We start from the raw sequence: 19436 nt of genomic DNA on the forward strand, positions 1-19436 counted from the left end.
TAAAATTTACAGGATGTTACTGGCAAAAAAGCCAATTAAAATTGCCAATAAAATCTTGTAAAAATGATGTTATTTGCTGTAAAATGGATTACAGTATAGTACTGCAAAGCAAATTACTGCAGTTAATTGCTTTATATGAAATACAGTAATTTGTAGTTTATTTTACAGCAATATTTTGTAATCTCACTAAAGTACAGTATTTACCTGGCAACAAAAGTTGCCAATAAAATCCTGTAAATATATTTTACAGCAATATTTTGTAATCTCACTAAAGTATAGTATTTACCTAGCAACAAAAGTTGCCAATAAAATCCTGTAAATACTCCTAAATCCAAGATGATGTTGTAATAATTTAACAATGAAAATGCTGCAAAGAATAATTTTAAGAGTAAACTGTAAACTGTAAAATACTGATTTAAACGCATTATCATGAGAACTATCTTAATACATTTACAAATGAATAAAAACCAAGTCAAAGATGTTGTAAATAAATATTTATTAAAACTGGCAGAAAGACATTGCAAGGCTTTTACTGGTAAAAATAAAAATGTCAGTCTTTCACCAGTTAAAATCTTATCATAAAAATAACATAGCATCACAAAATAACTACAAATACCTGTTAAATCACACAAAAAAATAAGCCATATTCTGAGTAGAACATTAACTTTTTATATATATAAAACATTTTTAAAAAGCCATATTCTGAGTAGAACATTAACTTTTTATATAAAAAAATAAGGTCAATCAACAGAATTTGTATAATTTTGGTTAAAAAAGGATTAAAATAAAATGCTGGAATCAACATTATACCACAAATTCTGTTGTTTGAGCTTATGTTCTATTAAATTTAGAATATTCCTGCAAAAGACAATTTAAGAAATACATACTGAAAGTCATGAGGCACACACATGAGGGTTGTCCCTCTTCTCTGAGACCTTTCCACTTGTTTTGCTTCTATGTATCCGTCTTGTATCCAGTAATTGTGATTCCAACAAAACATCTGCACATAAAAACAAGCAAAAGCTTTAGAATAAAGTTCAGTATTGAATGAAACTAGCTCAATAAAATAAATGTAAAAATGTTTATCTTGTAAAAAATTATCTTGTGATTTTTATTTAATTTTTTTAAATGCATTTACATAAATGAGACCAAAATGAACACCCAAAAAGGCATATATTTTAAAATAAACAAACTCTTACATTTTATTAATAAATTCAATTATAATAATACATTGTAGAACTGTTCCACCAATCAAATTAAATAATTTATAATGCAAAATTACGTGTTATGACATTAATGTTTTACATTAATTTTTGAAATTACAAATAAAAAATGTTGTAAAAATGCAATGATACTTTTTAAACGTGAAACTAAACCACCATTAGGTGGGAGCAAATAATTTAATGAGTGAGTCATTCATTGAACCGATTCGTTCAGAATGCTGAATCATTCAGTAAAAACACAGCTGAGTTTTGCTTTGGGCTTTGTTTGGAACAATTTTCTTTGGTGAAATAGAACAACAGTCAATATTGTGTCTAAAAAGTAAACTTAAAGTTAACTAATTGTTTATTGAACTATGTAACATTTGCAATCGTAATAATCAGCAACAGATCACTTGTTATGCTACTTAATATCATATGTTATAAATAAACTCAACAGTTTGAACATTTACCTGATGTTTCTTCCGTGAGTTTGTGTGTGCAGTTAAGGTTATTTGTTTTGTTGTTGAATGTAATAAAATCACAATCAGTCTTGCGTGTCGATGCTTCCCTAGTTTTTTTTTTTTTTTTTTTTTTAACTCAAGTTTTAATCAGGCTAACTTGTCCAATCGGGCATGTGAAGAGGTCTTTCACTAAAAAAATTGCCCCGGACAAGCTTTAATGTCGAGTACAACTACAGTGGCAATAGACACAATTTCCCATTTACATTAGGGCTGCACGATTATGACAAATCATAATTGTCAATTGTTCCCTTGAGATTGTAATTGAGATTATTAATAACGATTATTTTGAACAGATGTATGCCATTGTTTGAAACTGCATGCCATATTTTTATATAAAATATATTTTTAAAAAAGGCTGAAAACACTCTTCCTGAACTTTTATTGCTTTTCTATTGTTACGGTCGTGTATGTTAAGGAAGCGCAAGACGAGGAGTAGAATCCAAACAATAGTTTTTAATAATAATCCACAGTAGAAATCCAGGAGAAAGGGGTTGCAAAACACACATGGTAAACTCAATAGCATACAAAGAATGGAGGGAGAACACAGGCTTTAAATAATCAATGTAATCAAAGGGGAAACAGAAACAGGTGAGGAGCTAATTAACCAATAGGGAAACTAAAGAAACTAGGTCAAACATGTGACAGAACGCCCCCTCCCGACAAATAGTCCAACAGAGGAGGGAGGGTGGGGGTTCTGGAGGTGGGCGTGGAGCAAGAGGAGGGCAGGCAATGGGAAAGGGGCAAAACCAAAAGTCAGTCCAAGGGGGAGTGGAGGGTGGGAGGAGCCAGGGAGGAGCCTGAAGCAGGAGAAGCCAGGTGGTTATCCAGAGGCCAGCCAGGATGGCGGCCCACGGCGGAGTCGACGGTGGGAGGAGCCATGGTGGAGAATGGGCCGACGACACCAGGGGGCCGACTGACGGAGGAGCTGCTGGAGAAGGAGACCCAGGTGGAACGGGGCAGACGGAGAGCAGGGGCGGAACTGAGGGTCCGGATGGGCAACGGTGGAGACGAGGGAGCTAGGAGCCAAGGTGGAGCCGATGGGTCGGAGGACCGAGGTGTAGTCGAGGACTCGGAGGCTGGGAGTGGAGACAGGGGATCCGCACCTCTGGGCGGAGCTGAAGACTGGAAGTCCCGAGACGGCGGAGTGGAGCGCATGGCAGGCGCTGACTGAGGGTGAGCTGAGGGACTGACAGGCATCAGCGGAGATGGAGGCGAAGAACTGGCTGGCTTGAGAGGAGGCGGGAGAGGGAGGCTGGGAGGGCCCACAGGAGGACTTGAGCTGGACGGAACCAGCGGAGACTCTTGAGGGCGCTCTTGAAGCGCGGACTCTTGGATGCGCTCTGGAAGCGCGGAGGTAGGGAGGCGCCTTCGTGGCGCAGGCATTGGGAGGCGCTCTTGAAGCGTGGAGCTGGACGGAACCAGCGGAGATTCAGGGCTGGACGGAACCAGCGGAGATTCAGGTCTGGACGGAACCAGCGGAGATTCAGGGCTGGACGGAACCAGCGGAGACACAGGAGATTCAGGGCTGGACGGAACCAGCGGAGACACAGGAGATTCAGGGACACAGGTTTGTACTTCTCCCCACCAGTCAATAAGGTCTGTCTGGAAAATTTCTCTCAGTTCCTCTTCATATTTCCCAGAGATCAGTTGCAGTTCACCCTCAGTCGTAGGAGTGTGGGCGGGGCTTCCCTCCAAGCCCTCGAGTTCCACCAAAACTCCCTCGGCGACGGATGATGGTAGTGGTTCAGTTGCAGCGGGCTCAGGCTCTCCATCTGCAGTGGGCTCAGGCAGTATCTCCGTAGATCGGGGTGATGGCTGGCTGGTCTCTGGCAGTGGTGGAGTGGGGCCGGTGGCGATATCATCCTCCACAGGGCCGACGGTGAAAGCTGACTCGTTGTGTATCAGCACCCACTCCACACAAGCGGCGAAATCCTCTTTAGGACCGTTCGCTGGTAGGCGTGCCTTACATTGCTCGCTCAGGCTGATGATGTAAAAGACACAGAGCGAGCGGTCCGGGAAGTGAGTAAGGCACGCCAGATCTAAAAAGTCCCTTGTATGGTCCTCCAGCGAACATTCCAACTGCTTCAGGCACAGGAGTTGGACGCCGGGCAGATCCATTCCGGCAGAGGACAAAAGAAAACAAAAAAATATATAAAAAAACAAAGAAAAACGCAGCTTAAGTAATTAACTGTTTTCAGTCTGCTATTCTGTTACGGTCGTGTATGTTAAGGAAGCGCAAGACGAGGAGTAGAATCCAAACAATAGTTTTTAATAATAATCCACAGTAGAAATTCAGGAGAAAGGGGTTGCAAAACACACATGGTAAACTCAATAGCAGACAAAGAGTGAAGGGAGAACACAGGCTTTAAATAATCAATGTAATCAAAGGGGAAACAGAAACAGGTGAGGAGCTAATTAACCAATAGGGAAACTAAAGAAACTAGGTCAAACATGTGACATCTATAGCATTGAGCCTCAAATGTCAACTATACAATGGTTTGGTTTCTTCTTTAAACAAAAAAAGTTAAAATTATGCATGGTATAATAATGTTATACTAAAACTAAAAGAAAAAAAATGGTTTACTATAGCTATATATTTCATTTACAATTAAACAGATGAAATTTCAAATTACAGTAACATTTTACAGTACAATTTATATTATCAGGGATCCAGAATAACATTTGAGAGCAGTGGCACCAGCACCTGATTTGGTGGCACTGAACATGTAATACTACAATTTTTGTCTCTTAGATATGCACATTAGAAAAGAAGCTTGAGTTGGGATGTACATTTCACAGTACCATTGTGAAAACTGTAACAGCCTCATCTTTAATACATAACCAAAAGTACAACATCTCATTATCATGGTAAACAAGTAGCCTAACTATACGGTTTCCATGGTGTTTGCATTGAAAAACAGTAGCCTAAAGACATTGTCAATTACAAATCCACATCAACTGATAGAATAATTAACAAAATAATGTAATTATATTCCATTACTCCTTTAACATATTAGTATATTAATAATACTCAATATGAATATCCTACTTTTCTGCCACCGTACCATTGTTACCGTTAGTGTTACTACAGTAAAACTATGGTAAATGTGGGTGATTTGTGGATTGAAACGTCTTCTAACCGGATAGTTGTTGCACTGTTTCTGCTGCTTTCTGCATCAGTGTTGATGAGAATAACAGCTCCTATTTATTTGGCTTTAAACCAGTTTAAATTAAAGAGACATGATTTGTACCGGAGAACTCTGCGCTGAACTCGAGTACTTCTTACTGGATTTCGCAGCGTTTAGTGCGTGATCGCAACTGGTTACTGTAATAAACGCATACGCTCTAAGCTCGCGCTGCGCTGTTTTCTTTTGAGGCGAACGGATAAAAGGTCAGTGTGGCACGCAGTTCAAACGAGTACTGCTATTTTGTTCAGCTTTTGACACGTTTGGCGTTTAACATATCTATCATGCACAACAGTGACAACGACTATCAGTTAGACGAAATGTCTTTTATTCAGTGTGTTTGAGTTTGTTAAACCCCGCTGCAAACAATGCAAGTGGGCATTTTTAATTATTTATTTTTGTAATTGCGGCTTTGAACGATTATGTAATCGTGGCATCCATAATCATAATCGCGATTAGAAATTCGATTAATTGTGCAGCCCTAATTTACATGTAGTGTCTAATTATAGTAAGATGTCACGTCAATATGGGACAGTTGAAAGCATATAAACAAATGAAATTTCATATACAGGTGCATCTCAATAAATTAGAATGTCCTGGAAAAGTTCATTTATTTCAGTAATTCAACTCAAATTGTGAAACTCGTGTATTAAATAATTTCAATGCACACAAACTGAAGTAGTTTAAGTCTTTGGTTCTTTTAATTGTGATGATTTTGGCTCACATTTAACAAAAACCCAGCAATTCACTATCTCAACAAATGCTAATCAACTCAAAACACCTGTAAAGGTTTCCTGAGCCTTCAAAATGGTCTCTCAGTTTGGTTCACTAGGCTACACAATCATGGGGAAGACTGCTGATCTGACAGTTGTCCAGAATACAATCATTGACACCCTTCACAAGGAGGGTAAGCCACAAACATTCATTGCCAAAGAAGCTGGCTGGTCACAGAGTGCTGTATCCAAGCATGTTAACAGAAAGTTGAGTGGAAGGAAAAAGTGTGGAAGAAAAAGATGCACAACCAACTGAGAGAACTGCAGCCTTATGAGGATTGTCAAGCAAAATCGATTCAAGAATTTGGGTGAACTTCACAAGAAATAGACTGAGGCTAGGGTCAAGGCATCAAGAGCCACCACACACAGACGTGTCAAGGAATTTGGCTACAGTTGTCGTATTCCTCTTGTTAAGCCACTCCTGAACCACAGACAACGTCAGAGGCGTCTTACCTGGGCTAAGGAGAAGAAGAACTGGACTGTTGCCTAGTGGTCCAAAGTCCTCTTTTCAGATGAAAGCAAGTTTTGTATTTACAGTAATTTGGAAACCAAGGTCCTAGAGTCTGGAGGAAGGGTGGAGAAGCTCATAGCCCAAGTTGCTTGAAGTCCAGTGTTAAGTTTCCACAGTCTGTGATGATTTGGGGTGCAATGTCATCTGCTGGTGTTGGTCCATTTGTGTTTTTTGAAAACCAAAGTCACTGCACCCGTTTATTATCCTTAAAAAGGATATATTTCTTAAGTAAAACTTAAGTGAACTTACCAGGAATTATGAATAAAGCCTCTAATCTTCAATCATTCTGGCACTGCTCCAGTCGGCTGGATTTCAGATTTGAATGATGCGCGCAATCCCATTATGCCACACTACAGTAAGTTAGTGTAAAAAGCAGGAGCTACAGTGACAACACCTACGTCTTGTAAATTAATTACAGTTGACATGGAAATATACTGTTAACAATTGTAAAACCTTATTTGACCCATTATGCATTGCGAATTACAGCTACATCTTGTAAAATGTTTAAACAGCAATGACTCTTTATATTTAAAAATAGCTCAATTCACTCTGACCCAAAATTTGGTGCATGGGCATTATTAAATAAAAATGTTATTCCTTCAACTTCTGCATGGACAAATAACACCCTTCCATTTACTACTTCTTCAATTTTGAAAATATCAACAGTTAAAGTTTTTGAAAACAGAACAGCAACTCCAGCACTTGTACTAGAACCATGACTGAGTGCATATTTTCCCTCCCACCATAAACCCCACTCTATCTCATTAGACCTATCAGAACGAGTCTCTTGTAACATAAAAATCTCAATTTTCCTAATTTTCATAAATGCTGATAGTATAGCTATCTTATTTTGATCTCTCACTCCATTTATATTAAAAGAGCCTATTCTCATATGCCCCATATTAACAAAAGAGGAAGAGACTGCAAAGAGCAGAAAAAGATAGGACAGGAAAAACACCCAGTGCATCAATTTCCTTTTTTTTTTTTAAACGAACCTTTATGCTTTCTTAGTTTTGTAAGTAGTTTCCTCAATCTAAATCTCTTTTTTTTCATTCAATTCATCCAACCCAACAGTACGCTGTAATTTAACCACGGATTTCACAAATTTCCCAGTATCTGAAAAAAAAATCTTATTTCTACTGCTCTTCCAAATGTCTCATCCAAAAAATACTTTATCTCTTGTAGAGAATAAAGATTACTATCTTCCATTTGAGACCCTGTTTCAGAAAAACCTGACATTTGAGAGAATGTATCCTCATCCCTCATTTCTACTTTATTTTCATTCTCTAGTAGGCCTTCTACAGTACTTTTCCATTTTCTGATTAAGCATTCCAACTCCACTAGTACTTGCAGTCTCAGAACTCAAAACATTCTCATCCATATCATCTTGTACAACTACAGACTGACTTTCATCTTGTACTGCATTTTCCTGAACCTCAATTCCTTCATTATCACTCCCATGTACTTCAGCTATAGCCAGGGCTGGGGAGTAACGAAATACATGTAACGGCGTTACGTATTTAAAATACAAAATATGAGTAACTGTATTTCGTTATAATTACATTTTAAATAGGTGGAAATCAAATTACAGTTACATCCGAAAAGTATTTTAGATTACCAGAGTGATTACTTTGAATTTTAATGTAATTTCTTAATTTAATATTTAAGTAAACAGTTTGGGGATTTTAACCAATAAGGCAACCGATGCTCCGTTGAAAAACAAAAAAAACAACTGCGTGCAGCAGTTCATTTAGCAACTCGAAGTGAGAGTGCATACGCTCATCATTACGACACAAAAATGGACGACACAACAGAAAGTCATTCGCGTAATGCATTTCTCTCATAGAAATACAAAGACTATTTTATAAATCTGAAAAAGGACGTACATCTCAGTGCAGTGCAATACCTACCTGCAACAAAACTTCTATCAGCATCGAAGGATACAACGTCTAATCTGAAAAAGCATCTTGAGGAAAGTTGTTCTTGATCTTTGAAACATTTTATCCATTAACTCGTTTTTCTATTTTCTCATATTTTAAGTGTTGAATGGTTATCATTACGTTTAATATTTCAAAGATTTTAATTGGCAAATGACACCGAATTCTCCTAGATTTCACACTTTGCGTTCAGTTAACAGATCCATATGAATCGTGCATGAAATAAAAGTCAAACGATAGCTTTGTGTGCTTTACAGATGAACTTGAAGTCTTTATTCATTCGACATGTTCAAGAATAGATCATCTTTGGTGCAGTAATGCGATGATTTGATTCGTGAACAGATGATTCTTTTGAATCAATCTTTTAAATTAATAATTTCTTTTGTTTAACGAAACCAGTGTGAATAGTTCACATTAAACTGGATAGATCTGGGGTATATTTCCCAAAAGCATCGTTAGCGAACTGTGGTTGTTAAATTACATAACTATAACGACATTACTTGCGACCGTAGTTGCTTTGGGAAACGAGCCCTGTCAAATTTGACTCAGCTATTCTTTTGTGATGATCGCTTCTCCATAGAGAGGATTATGAAGTAATCACTTAAAGTTTGGTCCATTCATTAAACAAATCTGTTGTATAACGTAGATAACTGTGCCATGTTATGATATGTTTGGTTTGATTAGTTTTGAGGCTTGGAATGCAGCATGAAACAGCACGGAATCCTATTCATTGTATTCAAATTGAATTTATATTGATTGGCAGATTTAAATGACATTAAAAAATGTTTTGTTCATAGAAATGCTGTGGAAAACTGATGAAAAGAAAACTCAAATCTTTCTAAAATGTGCAGTTTTATCACACAGCACAATGCCACAGATGTCGCAAGTTTTGAGGGAGCGTGCAATTGGCATGCTGACTGCAGGAATGTCCACCAGAGTTGTTGCCTGTGAATTGAATGTTCATTTCTCTACCATAAGCCATCTCCAAAGGCGTTTCAGAGAATTTGGCAGTACATCCAACAGGCCTCACAACCGCAGACCACGTGTATCATCCAGCATCTTCACCTCCAAGATCGTCTGAGACCAGCCACCCGGACAGCTGCTACAACAATCGGTTTGCATAACCAAAGAATTTCTGCACAAACTGTCAGAAACCGTCTCAGGGAAGCTCATCTGCATGCTCGTCGTCCTCATCGGGGTCTCGACCTGACTGCAGTTCGTCGTCGTAACCGACTTGAGTGGGCAAATGCTCACATTCGATGGCGTCTGGCACTTTGGAGAGGTGTTCTCTTCACGGATGAATCCCGGTTTTCACTGTACAGGGCAGATGGCAGACAGCGTGTATGGCGTCGTGTGGGTGAGCGGTTTGCTGATGTCAACATTGTGGATCGAGTGGCCCATGGTGGCGGTGGGGTTATGGTATGGGCAGGCGTATGTTATGGACAATGAACAAAGGTGCATTTTATTGATGGCATTTTGAATGCACAGAGATACCGTGACGAGATCCTGAGGCCCATTGTTGTGCCATTCATCCACGATCATCACCTCATGTTGCAGCATGATAATGCACGGCCCCATGTTGCAAGGATCTGCTGAAAACATCCCAGTTGAGCATGTTTGGGATGCTCTGGATCGGCATATACAACGTGTTCCATTTCCTGCCAATATCCAGCAACTTCGCACAGCCATTGAAGAACCGTGGACCAACATTCCACAGGCCATAATCAACAACCTGATCAACTCTAGGCGAAGGAGATGTGTTGCACTGCGTGATGCAAATGGTGGTCACACCAGATACCCCCCCAAACTGCACATTTTGGAGTGGCCTTTTATTGTGGCCAGCTTAAGGCACACCTGTGCAATAATCATGCTGTCTAATCAGCATCTTGATATGCCACACCTGTGAGGTGGATGGAGTATCTCGGCAAAGGAGAAGTGCTCACTAACACAGATTTAGACAGATTTGTGAATAATATTTGAGAGAAATAGGCCTTTTGTGTACTTTTAGTTCAGCTCATGAAAAATGGGGGCAAAAACAAAAGTGTTGCGTTTATAATTTTGTTCAGCATATTTTGTAATCTGTAGTGAAAAACATTTTAAAAGTAACCTCCCCAGCCCTGGCTATCGCCTGTTCAGTTACCGTTTACATTCGTTCTATTTGACTATTCTCTCCAGCCGGCTCATTTACATCCTCCTCATTCATGTTCGCTTGAACTTTATGAGGACAAGCATTTCGCTTGTGACCAATGTCACCATATTCAAAACATTTCATTCCAGCATTAGAAGCATAAATCATAAACGACTTACCTTCATCCATAACCCGAAACGATATATCCAGCGTTGGCTCTTTTAAAAACATGAAAACTTGTTGTCGAAATGACATCTCATGTTTCAATTCCGAACTTTTACAACCCAGTGATAAGACTTTTAACAGGCTCACGATTCTTCCAAACCTAATGACTTCTCTCTCAATAACTTAATCGGGGATGAACGGCGGCACATTCAAAATAATTACTTTAGACATTAATGTAGCCAAAGGAAGGATTGGACAAAAACCTCCATTAATCACAACACCGCTCTCAATAAGTTGCGCGACAAGTTGCTCCTCTTTAAGGACAACAACAACCGCTTTGTTCATCCTAGACGCCAAAGATATATTTTCACAACCGATTTGTTCTCCCACTGCTAATAGTACACTTTCCACCGTAGCTCCCTGTTCCGGCCCATGGCGGAGTGAAGGAGATGGCACACGCTCACCTGGGAGCGACGCCATTCTCACACTCGCCAATTAATTTGAAAACACAAACCAAAATCTAACTTAACAAAAATAAGATATTTTAGACAAACAAAAAGAAAATTGAAAGTAAAGAAAAAGATAAAGAAAATCTTTAAAAGGACAGCTTAAGCTTAAACTTAAACGTTCTTCCACACTGCACCCTCCACCACTCTCCTACATCTCGCGAGAAGAGAAGAGAAGAGAAGAGAAGAGAGAAGAGAAGAGAAGAGAAGAGAAGAGAAGAGAAGAGAAGAGAAGAGAAGAGAAGAGATGAGATGAGATGAGATGAGATGTTGGCGTGGTGGAACATTGTCAGTGACAGTGACATGTTCTATTTTGATCCATGTGATTAGCGGCTGCTTTTGTGTGTTTTAACAGGATTACAGCAACGTCAGTGGGAAAAGGAGAAAAACAATAGTCACTTAAAATGAGCTAGATTATATTAAATCAGCAAGATTAGCCTGCATCTGTCATGTGTGCACTCATACACACAATCTCTCACATTCACACACAGACACACACATAAAAGTCATTAATAGGCCTCATAAGTCACTATGGAGTGTTTGACTTAGCTGTCACAAACCATTATTGCAGTGTTATGATTGTTAAATGTTTTTGCTCTCCAAGACACTGTATGATTACAACCAACAGAATTTTCCAATACTTTTCTAAGTATTATGCATGAAGATATTAGAATCCCAAATTAATTATGAAAAGATATATTAATAATTGGTTCATTGAGGTTAATAATATTCTTAGATTTGTACTCCAACAAATTAATTTGTCACACTTTGTTATTATTTAGCTACAATGCAATAATTTAAATTGTTCTTTAAAAACATAAAGACCTATATGTACCTCATATTTTAATAGCGTAATACAAGCAGTGTGCCATATGTCATCACATTGAGGTAAACGTTGGTGTGTGTTAGTCCTGACAGGTGTTTTCTTCAGATTTGACTTAAATCAGGGATGTCCAGTCCTGCTCCTGGAGGGCCTTCATAATTAAACACACCTGAACCAGCTAATCAAGGCTTTCAGGATTACAAGACACTTCCAGGCATGAGTGTTGGAACAGTTTAGAGCTAAATACTGCAGGAAGGTGGCCCTCCAGGAGCAGATAGGACACCCCTGTCTTAAATCATGCATTATATTGCAATTCTTAATAAAGTTACTGGCCAACTGGCCTTCAATTTATTCACCCAAAGCCAATTTTAACTTGCCTTTGGCATTTGGAGAGAGTTAATTTTCGACCCTGAATTCATGTATTACTCTTGGTGGCTGTTAAGAAACTACAACATTTTCTAATTACACTACCATTCAAATGTTTTTAAATCTTTTTGATAGAAGTGTCACCTGCTTATATCAAGGCTGATTTGATCAAATATACAGTAAAAACATGCAGTAATACTGTCAATTTTTAATATATAAAATTTAATTTAATTATGGCAAAGTTGAATGTTCAACAGCCATTACTCCAGTCTTCAGTGTCACATGATCCTTCAAAAAAAGATCTACTACGCTGATATGATGCTCAAGTAATATTTCTTATAATTATCTATGTTAAAAACAGTTAATATTTTGTTGAATATTTTTCTGGAAATCATAATACATTTTAAGGACTGTTTATTGAATAAGGTTTTTGCTGTCACTTTTGATCAAGTTAAAGGGGTCATCGGATGCCCATTTTCCACAAGTTGATATGATTCTTTAGGGTATCTTTAGGGTATTAATGAAAAGTTAATAACAGGGGTGGGGAACGCTGATCTTGGAGGGCTCTGTAGAGTTTAGCTCCAACCCTAATCAAACACACCTGAACCAGCAAATCAAGGTCTTCAGGATGCAGTCTCTGAGAGACTGTTTACTATAGCTGCGAAACTTGCTAACTAGCACGTTATTAGGAATAGCGATATCAAAGATTCATAAAAAAAACCCTTATACTCACTTCTGCTGTAAGTGAAGCTGGATCACGAATGATTTGCGCGAACATAAACGCATTTAGGTAGATCGATTCCCTTCACAAACAAAAGTAATCCACTGCTTCTTCTGCAGCTCAGATGTCGGGAGTAAATGATGACTGCTATATTCATTATTCATTATTATACAACAAAACACCTCAATCGCTATGATGCCATTCTTGTCTACGTCCCTGCTCCGGAGTCGAAACAAATGGTGGTCGGACTGTTCACAGCTCACTCAGGGTGGGTCTAAGGTAAGATGCCATGTCAATCAACTATCGTGGGAGCGGCCTTGGTCCGTGTGACGTCACACAGACAAGAAGTTGAGAACGGCCTGATTTGAAAAAGGGGATATTATTTTTAGGGATTAAATAAAAACCACTGGGTGGATTTTTATCATTATAGGGTAGATGTGTACACACACTGCCAACACACATTTATGTTCAAACAACATGTAAAAGTGAATTTAACATCCGATGATCCCTTTAATGCATCCTTGCTGAATAAACATACTTATTTCTTTCAAAGAAAAAACCTTACTGGCAAATTTGAAGCAGTAGTGTATATATCATTACACCATAAATTTAATGAGATTTATGCTAAAAGAAGTGAAATTATCAAGCAATGCAAATGCAAATACATTTATGGTACATTCTCTGAATACATAATACACAATATCCTATGCAGTTTTGCTTTTCAGATATATATTGATCTTGTTTTAAGGATGCTTAGATACTTTTAGATTATGATATTAAATCAGTCATTATAATAAGCTCTTGGCTCATGTCAGCTGGATGCAGGATTTGAAGAGTCTAATGTCAGTCTTATGACAGCTCTCTGCAGTCTTTATGACTGAGCAGGCAGATATATCGCCGGGCATCATGTTTCTCTGGAGACCCAGCTTTAATTCCATGCGGCGGGGGTTACCGGGGAAACAGTTTTAACCTTCATGCTGTCTGCATCTCCACCACACCTAAATGTCATCCCATCCAGCTCTGCTCTGTTCAAATACTCCTCTTTTCACACATTCACTCCATCCCAGTCACCTTATCTCTGTGTGTCTCTCTTTCTCTCTATCTACACCAAACACTCCTTCCACTTTCATTCAGCTTCCTATTTTTCTCTATTTATCATTCGTGCTCTCTTTCCCTCTCCAAATCTACCATATTAATTTTTTTTAGTATGTGGTACCATGGCAATACTGTGGCTTTTTGGACACTATTGTGATAGTAATATAATAGGGTTATATAAAATCATTTGCAGCAATGGATCTCAACCCTTTTCCAAAACAATATTTCAGTATTTCTGCTGTTTAGTTATTGATATACAAATTGAAATAATTACTTTAATATATTAAAGGTTAATATTAAATTACTAAACCATGATTCATTTGGTGTTTCCATAAATTGTGTTCTAATCCAGAACTGTATGTTCTTCAATCATTATGGGAGAAAATAACAAATAATTCATAATAATAATAATTTCTCAATTTAAGCCACCCGTGGTAGTTCGATGAGACCCCCTGAATTGAGCACCACTGCTTTGGAGTTCAGTGTAAATATCATGGCATATGAATATGATAATCTTTCAGGACCATGGGTATATAAAGACACTTTCCCACCTACGATGTGTCCAAAAACTTAGGCAGCTGACTTGTTGCCTTGCTGCCCTATTAGGCAGTGATTTTGCAGGCAGCGTTTGCGAACAAAGGTACATCCCGAAACTGATTTCAGAAAGGCTTCTGAGAGAACATAATGATCTACTACAAAATAAGAGAGCTTTTTATTACAGTACTAGTGTCTTGCCTTTTTAGCTTAACTGTCACAGCATCGAACGCACAGGAGAGTGAGTTATTATAGGCAGGAGGATAAATCAATAATGCCTTCAAAAATCAATCACATGAAGGTGTCTCAGTACAGGATGTCACACAATCATATGATTTGGACATGCCTTGTTGCCTTTTTACCTCCATATGTTGCCTGCCGAGCAATGTCCCCTCTAAGCTGCGCGCGCGCGCGGCCGCGCACTTCTTCCACCGCAGCCTCGCAGAGAAATAATGTGCCGCGCACACGCTAAAATGAGTTGGGAAAGCCATTTGATTGTATTCGTTAAAACGTAAGAATTGCAATGCTCGGGTAAACCGCTATAGAGCTGGTGCCGCTATAGCGTTAGAACCGGTGAATGCGGTGTACAAGTTTCATAGAAAGAGAATGGTGTGCGGCAAATGAGTTGCTGTAGAAACCGAATACTTCAATGGTTGCGGATGAAATAGCTCAAATCGAGAGGTAACGCAAACACCGTGACATGTGAAATAAAACGTCCTCATTTATTAAAGAAGAGTGGCTTGATTAACGTTAAGTGCTGGAAATAGCGGATGATTAACAGAACGCTACACAGAACAGAACGGTAACAAAACTCTGAGACATTTACAGTCAAACACAGGTGTATTGTGCAAACTGTACTTCATAGCGATGTTTAGATAACTATATAAGAATTCACTTTTTTTATTTTATTTAACTTACAGATCTCAGTTTAAATGCTTCAGTTTGTTTTCTATTATCTTTTGTCAGTTTAAATGCTTCAGTTGTTTTGATATATATTATATTATGTTCAGCCTATATTATAAACCTAATAAATAATTGACCTTGTTTTTTAATGGAGTCACTTATGCTCATCAAAGCTGTATTTATTTGATCAAAATACAAAAAAATAAAGCCAGTAATATTGTGAACTCTTAGGCTATTGCAATTTCTAATATTAGTTTTCTATTTTAATATATTTTAAAATATAGTGTATCCCTGTAAAGCAAAGCTGAATTTTCAGCATCATTACTCCAGTCTTCAGTGTCACATGATCCTTCAGAAATCATTCTAATATTCTGATTTATAATCAGTGTTATAAAAAGTTAAAAAGAACAGCATTAATTAAAAATATAAATATTTTCTAACAATATAAGTCTTTGTTATCGCTCTTTATCCATTTAACACATCCTTGCTGAATAAAAATAAATAAATAAGAAAGAAAAAATTGACTGACCCTAAACTTATATTTTGAATAACTGTTCTTTTTAACTTTTTATTTCTCAAAGAATCCTGAAAAGTATCACAGGTCCCAAAAAAAATTTCCAATATTTCCAAACTTTTTCCAACATTTATTATAAATTATTATATTATTAATTATTACATATTAGAATGATTTCTGAAGGATCATGTGACACTGAAAATTCAGCTTTGCTTCACAGGAATAAATTATATGTTAAAGTATATTCAAATAGAACATTTTTATTTAAAATTGCAATAATATTTCACAATATTATTTTGTGAAATAATATTCAGTATTTTTTATCAAATAGATACAGCCTTGAGGAGCCTAAGAAACTTCTTTTAAAAAATGTACTGATCACAAACATTTGAACGGCAGTGTATTGTACTGTAAAAATGTTTTCTCAGATAACCTAAAATGTGCATCATTTAGTCACATCAAGGGTCAAATCAAATAGAAATGGCACATTAAAGTTAAAAGTTACACACTTTTTTTGTGTGTGTGCTGTACAGGTCTGGTATAAAGAATGTTTTTGCTCAGGTGGCTGAAATGTCCGCCCAATAGAGATAAGTTTTGCTCAGCAAGAAAAAAAATTAGAGGGAACATTGCTGCGGAGGTGTCATTTTTCAGCTTTTGGACACAGATGAAAAAAAAAAAAATTTTATTAATAAAGTAAAACCAGAGACCTTGATTAGTTTATTCAGGTGCTTTTAATTATATTTGGAACTAAACTCTGCAATAGACAAATGCTGTAGGAGCTACTGAGGAATTGCTTTAAGTGATGAAGTTCCCATTTATTTAGCCTCCTTTCTGATATGTATATCCAACCAATCCATTAATTTTCTAATTGGATATTAATCAAATCCTATATGTTTTCCTTATTGAATATCCAGTTTCACTCAGAAAGCAATTGTACATTATGAAAGTAAAATAGATTCCAAGTAACAACTGATTTAGATTTAGATTTTAATATTATTTAATAGTCACATTTTCATAATAACCTAACCCTAACCCCCTAAAACTATATAGTATTATTGTCTGATGCTATTACAGTACCATCTTAATCAATCTATCCTGTATATATCAGAGGTTATTATAGTTAAATCAAACTAAAACCATGAATAAATATTTTGTTACTTGAAATGACATAAAAGTTAAATGTTAAAATCTGATACATTAACATTAATCTCATTAACATTTCTTAACATTTCTCATTTTAACTTAGTTTAACTTGAAACAACTAAACCCTAATTCACAAGTTTGCCTGCCCATCCAGTCCTGATGGTTAATGGTAAACAAACTTGGCTTGCTTTCCTCAATGGAGTCTCGAACCCGAGGCTCGGCTTGAGCTCCAAGTTCAAATCCCCCCCTTGCAGTACTACCTAGAGGGAGAATAACAGAAATAGAGGAGGAGATGGGGAGGTGGAGGGATGCCGGAAGAATTGATGCTGAGAAGGTGCAATGAGAGCTGCTTATATATGACCCTGGACCACAAAACCAGTCATAAGTAGCACAGGTATATTTGTAGCAATAGCCAACAATACATTGTATGGGTCAAAATGATCCGTTTTTCTTTTATGCCAAAAATCATTAGAATATTAAGTAAAGGTCATGTTCCATGAAGATATTTTGTAAATCTCCTACCGTAAATATATCAAAACGTAATTTTTGATTAATAACATGCATTGCTAAGAACTTCATTTGGACAACTTTAAAGGCGATTTTCTCAATATTTAGATTTTTTTTGCACCCTCAGATTCCAGATTTTCAAATAGTTGCATTTCAGACAACCCTCAACTCATAGATCCATGCTGGACTGTGGCAATACTCTGTTTAATAGAAATGCCTCTAATGCTAAATCTAATTCTCATTTATATCTCCCCATGTCGTATAATAGAAACGCACTTCACACCAGGTCGGCCAGGCATCTTTAATGCTGTTAAATAGAGCTCAATTATATCCAGTCTATCAAAGTCACTTGGGTGCTCTCTTTCTATCTCCGCTCTAATTTCTACCCATTTCCACTCAGGAGAAGCTGAGAGGCATGAAAACATCAGGTGGAAGCCATCTGGCTATCTCATTCCTCTTTCAAGCTGATTTTCTGAATCATATTTCTGTAAAGAGGGTGAGCCACAGGTAGCAGATTGAACTCATATCCCCCCGTTTGGGATATCAGAGGAGAGGGTAGATTCCTGCTAGAACGTTCCGGTCCACAGACACCTGTGGTCGGCCTGATTACGAGCCCTGACATCTAACACTGAGGGAGTGTGTAATTCGACTGGCATCTGCTGATGAGGCTTGCTGTGTGTGTTTGTGTGTGTGTGTGTGTGTGTGTGTGAACAGCTCATCCACGTAAAACAGCAACCTCGTGTTACTCCTGCGTAGCATTCATCTACTTTCGGTCACGTATACACACGTACACACACTTAGACACACATGCAATCATGTGCATGCATGCAAGGCATGATTTTACATATTTATACCATCCACGCACGCACATTCAAAATGATAAACAAATTGCCTTGCAAAAACCTTCATACCGCAAACATCTCAACAAAAACAGATAAAGCATTAACCACATTCACACTCGCACAAATACGTGCATGTGTGCAAAAGCAGAAGAGTATCATGTGCGCACGTTCTCACGTAAGCCGTTTGCTGGTGTCAGCTGCCCTGTTAAGGCCAGAGGGCACAGCAAGGTCAGCACCAGGAACTGGGGCTGAAATAATAGATTGTGTAAGCACCAAAGAGAATAGAGAGAAGGTAGGCTTTGGAAAAAGAGGTTATGAGGAGAGAAATGATGAGGAGAGATGATCAGAAAAAAAAAATTGGATGGGAGGCGTGCAGCAGAGGAGAAAGAAAATGAATATGAGAGAGGCAAGGGACGGTCAAATGGATTGGAGGAGGATGAATTTGGGTGCAATATCTTCATCCAGGTAAAAATCAGAGAGTGGAAAGTAGAAATGAGCCTCTTAGATTGGATGGAATTGATTTCGGAAGGTTGAAGGGCCATCCTGAGACAATAAGTCTATATAGAGAGAAATCATAATAATAAAGAAATTAGGAAAATGGCTTAGCTGTGTGTATGTGCCTTCAAACATTTGGGGTCTAAGAAATTGATACGTATATCTAGCAAGGATGCATTAAATTTTAAAAGTAAATATATTTGTTACAAAATAATTCTATTTCAAACAAATGCTGTTCTTTTGAACTTCCTATTCATTAAAATATCCAGAAAAAATATAATAGGCAAAACTCAAATTTTTATATAACATTCCCTCCTCGTTTTTAATGCTCACATACAATAAATCAGCCCAACCTTTATTGAATCTCATTAAATTTGGCTTCCACATCCTGTCATTTCATTTTCCACCCAATCAGATTACCTTCTGACACCAAGTGCCCCATTGGGTGCTCTCCTGTCGTCGCAGAAAAGGGGAGAGAGCAGTGGACTCACAGATGCTTCTGTGAACTCAGTGGCAGATGGCCACTTCCTGTTTGGCTGGACTGCCTCTCTTGTATGTTTGACTG

The 19436-nt window shown here is 37.8% G+C and overlaps 1 protein-coding gene across 8 annotated transcripts in view; it reads left to right on the plus strand.

The window, feature by feature from the left end:
• The window catches only part of nlgn2a (neuroligin 2a), a 198990-nt gene that overhangs the window by 93764 nt on the left and 85790 nt on the right, over nucleotides 1-19436 (plus strand). Inside the window, exon 1 of one of the 8 annotated variants that reach the window (XM_058780632.1) lies at nucleotides 3240-3290. The exons of 6 other annotated variants lie outside the window; for them this stretch is intronic. The gene's annotated coding sequence lies outside the window, so the exon portion shown is untranslated. Of the gene's footprint in view, nucleotides 1-3239; nucleotides 3291-19436 lie in introns of those variants that run through there. One more of the 8 variants, XM_058780633.1, reaches the window with a different exon arrangement.

The sequence above is a fragment of the Onychostoma macrolepis genome, chromosome 07 (assembly GCF_012432095.1).
Source record: "Onychostoma macrolepis isolate SWU-2019 chromosome 07, ASM1243209v1, whole genome shotgun sequence".
In the NCBI taxonomy this organism is placed as follows: Eukaryota; Metazoa; Chordata; class Actinopteri; order Cypriniformes; family Cyprinidae; genus Onychostoma; species Onychostoma macrolepis.